This window comes from Chrysochloris asiatica, unplaced genomic scaffold (genome assembly GCF_000296735.1).
Source record: "Chrysochloris asiatica unplaced genomic scaffold, ChrAsi1.0 scaffold00019, whole genome shotgun sequence".
NCBI lineage: Eukaryota > Metazoa > Chordata > Mammalia > Afrosoricida > Chrysochloridae > Chrysochloris > Chrysochloris asiatica.
This window is the reverse complement of record NW_006408537.1, coordinates 18,305,667-18,310,122: the sequence shown is the minus strand read 5'-3', so window position 1 is coordinate 18,310,122 and position 4,456 is coordinate 18,305,667. Positions and strand designations below refer to the sequence as shown.

General features: G+C 37.9%; 1 pseudogene; it reads left to right on the top strand.

Annotated features, from left to right (window-relative positions):
• Positions 1–928: 928 nt before the first annotated feature.
• On the top strand, positions 929–1,420 carry LOC102826448 (annotated as a pseudogene).
• Positions 1,421–4,456: the final 3,036 nt, after the last annotated feature.

Here is a 4,456-nt window from a genome sequence, read left to right as displayed (position 1 = left end):
CAGTTGTAAGGAAGGACATAATTGATTTGGCTTGTTGGCCCAACTGAGATACATCACCCATTTTCTTCCCTCATTCTTCACATGGAAAATATACAAGAGCAAATATTTTTAAATACTCCTTAAGTCAGCATTGAATTGTAAATAAAACAAATGTAGCAAGAACTAGCAATTCAATCTAGAAGTCATATCCCATATGAAGTAAGAAACACTGTTCCCTTCTTTGTACCACTGAAAAGAAAAAAAGAAAATGGAATTAAACAAAGAACTACTAATACTAACTAAAGCCTCCATACAAATTATAAATATGAACTACATATAAATAACTACACTGTCAAAACATGGCATCAAAGACAAAGTGAGTCATTAAAACCTTCAAAATATCTGCAATGTAAGATTATGACTTCATAATCTTAAAAGAAAAAGAAAAAAAAAAAAACCTTAAAAAGTGTTAAAGCTCTCATTGAACCTCATTCAGAAGTTCTAGCTTATAAGATATAGCAATTTTCAAAATTCAAAAGTTCAAGTTTTACTTCAGATTGCACAGACAATTTCCAGTCAGGTTCAAATCTGTAAACCATTTGAATTTAAATTTGAGTCTTTTAGTGAGTTTCACAATCCATTCAGGAACTAGTCTTCTTCGCTTGATGCCAATGGATCTAAGCTTCGACCTCCTGCAATTTTGCAGTGCATGAGTTAGTGAACAAGATCAAATAAATTTCTTTTCACTTCAATTAATGTCTTTTCCAATAAATATAATCTCCAGGCAAGAAAGGAGAGATATTAGACATTTCAGTACATTTACAAAGGTCTACTTAAGAAATGTATCATGGAGTGGGTGGCCTTGTTCTCTGCCTTGCTCGTCTGTTTGTGCTGACGCTTCCCAGCTCTCACCAGCCTTGGGTCCGCTGCCTCCTTAGGCTCAAACAACATGCCTTCAATTTAGTTGCAGAGTTCTGATGGAGAGATATTTGAAGTTGCTGTGGAAATTGCCAAACAATCTGTGACTATCAAGACCATGTTGGAAGATTTGGGAATGGATGATGAAGGAGATGATGACCTAGTTCCTCTACCAAATGTTAATGCAGCAATATTAGAAAGGGTCATTCAGTGGTGTACTCATCACAAAGATGATCCTCCTTCTCCTGAGGATGATGAGAACAAAGAAAAGAGAACAGGCAATATTCCTGTTTGGGACCAAGAATTCCTGAAAGTTGACCAGGGAACACTTTTTGAACTTATTCTAGCTGCAAACTACTTAGATATCAAAGGTTTGCTTTATGTTACTTGCAAGACTGTTGCCCATATGATCAAGGGGGAAACTCCTGAAGAGATTTGTAAGACCTTCAATATCAAAAATGACTTTACTGAAGAGGAGGAAGCCCAGGTACACAAAGAAAACTAGTGGTGTGAAGAGCAGTAAAATGCTGTGCCTGACACTGTAACACTCTAAAGATTATTCCAAATACTAGTTGCACTGCTCTGTTTATAATTGTTAATATTAGACAAACAGGAGACAAATGGAGCAACAAATCAATTGTATTGGCAGAATATTGCCATCATTGCATGTGTAGTACAGATTGTAGAACCCAGAGCTGAGTTTCTCCTAGTGTAATCAAACGTTGTTTGTTTTTGCTTTGCTCTGAATAAAACTGAACTGTGGATTCTCTATAGAAAGTGATATTTTGGGTTTTCCCTCTTTTTATAAAGTGATTTCTTCTTAGTTTACTGTCTAGTTAGCTTTAGTGTATTGACCTTTTAAAAGTTGGCATTGTAAATAAAACAACTTGCAAAAGTGTACAGAAATAGAAAAAAAAAAGAAAGAAATGTAGCATGTTCTTTAGAATAATAAATAATAGACTGACATATTTTTATCAATTTGTCTGTTGTTGTTGTTGTTAAGTGCTGTAGAGTCGGTTCCAACCAATAGCAACCCTGAACAGGGTTTCCGAGGCTATAAATCTTTACAGGAGCAGAAAGCCTCCTCTTTCTTCCGTGGAGCAGCTGGTAGTTTCGAACTGCTGACCTTGTGGTTCCCAGCCCGATTTGTAACCACTACACTGTCTGTATTATAATTTAATTAACAATAGCCAATGAATAGGGCAAACTCATGGACTGGTTTGTTACAATCTCATAAAAATCAAAAAGAGTAGCTCTTAAATTCAACACTAAAGGGAGGATTAAAAATGGTATCGGGATAGTATCTAACCTCCTCAAATTTCACAAGTTGGGAAGAGAAGAATTAAGGTCATCAGCATCAGCTATCCAATAGTGATTCCTGTGAGGTAGAAGTCAGACATATGTCCATACTCCAAAATTTTCACCAGTTCTGACACCAATCATAATCATCTCTTCCCTCACTTTATACTTTTTACTGGCTATGAAAACCCACTCAAAAATCTCAGTTATGGGATTTATAAAACAACTAATACTTTACAATTCTGGTTCAGGAATGCTTGGATACAATTCTTCCATCACAACAATCTCTTTTCAGTTGTGGCTGCAGGCATGTCTCTTTGAAGCCCTTAGTCTGTCAGCCTGGCGCCATCTTGCTCAGGCAATGTTGAAAAGCGCTTTTGTCTCAGTCAATAAATGATTTAATGCACATTACTTCCTGAACAAAGGCACTCAGCTTTCTGTCTCCATGGGTTGGTGAGCCTTGCTCCATTGGTAAGTGCCCAGAAGAACCCACTCTGCCATCAAGCCTCCTGCATGTAAGCACTCAGCTTTCTTGCTCTGAGGGTGAGTAAGTCTACCACTCTGCTTTATGCTAGTTTCTTGGTTCTGCTGCCTTTGCTGCCACTATTTCTATGAGGCTGCTTCTCACTGTTTCCAGTGTTCAAGTTCATTGTCTTATTAATCAAGGAGATTAGGTGCTGGGATCTCAGATTCAAAGGAAGTATTCTATTCTTGGCTCTTATTTCTTGGTAGGAGTGAGATTGCCCTTCCAGCCTCTTTAATGATTCATTTTTTAAGCCAAATGAGATGGCAGAATTTACCAATCCCCATGTTAGGGGTCCATACAGCTTATCTGCCTGGTCCTACCCTCACCTGGGGAGTCTTGGTGTGGTGCTGTAGGTTAAGGCATCAGACTACAAAGCCATTTAAATTGAAAGGTCAGTGGTCCAAGCTTATCAGCTGCTCCTCGGAAACCCTATACAGGGTTTCTGTGGGTTGGAATTGACTCCACAGTACTTAACAACAATAACAACACCCACCTGGATGGAGCCCATGTGTGGAGTTTTAGGATAAACAATGGACTGGTAACCACAAAGGTTGCAGTTTAAACATGCCAACTGCTCTCAGAAACCCTACACATGGCCACTATGAGTCAGAACTGACTTGGAAAGTCAGCACACAACCCCCACCTAGAATTGCGGTCTGATGCTATAGGATAAGCACTGAATTGCTACTACAAGTTTGGTGATTCAAATCCACCAGACTACTGCTTGGACCTACAAAGGATTACTGTGAGTCAGAGTTTACTTGACAGCAGTAAACAACAACAACAACCACTCACACCTGTTATTGTAGTTGGACTGTTAACCACAAGGTCAACAGTTCGAATATACCAGGAGCTCTGTGTGAGAAAGATGACACTTTCTGCTTCCTTAAAAATTTGCAGCTTTGGAAACCTTATATAAATCAGAACTGACTCTCCAGCACACAACCATCACAATATTCGATCTGCATGTTGAGCAGATCTGAGAAGTTGAATTATTGAAGAAGAATGTGGCATCAGAGCTGAAGGAAGAGTCATTTAGAACTGCAATGTGTAGATGATACAAGCTTGCTTTCAGGAAATGAAGAGGACTTAAAATACTTACTGATGAAGATCAAAGACTATAGATTACAGCTTCCATTATGTAAAGACTATGGATTACAGCCCAATAATGTAAAGAAAACAAAAATGCTCACAACTGGACCAATAAGTAACATCATAATAAATGAAGAAAAGGTTGAAATTCTCAAGGAGGATTTTGCTTAGATCTGCAAACAATGCTCATGGACACAGCAGTCAAGAAATCAAATGATGTATTGTCTTGGTAACTCAGCTTCAAAAGACCTCTTTAAAATGGTAAAGAACAAAGACGTAATTTTGAGGACTAAGATGTGTTTCCTGCAAGCCATGGTATTTTCAATCACCTCGTATACATGCAAAAGCTGGTCAATTAATAAGGAAGACTGGAGAATAATTAATGTATTAGAATTATGGTTTTGGCAAAGTATATTGAAAACATCTTGGATTGCTAGAAGAATTAACAAATCTGTGCTGGATGAAGTACGGTCTGATTCACCTTAAAAGTGATTATGTCAAGACATTGTCTTTCATATTTTAGACATATTGTCAGGAAGGATGAGTACCAGGAGAAGGACATCACGTTTGGTATAGTTGAGGATCATCAAGAAAGAGGAAGACCTTCAAGTAGATGAAGTGGCATAGTAGCAGTAACAATAG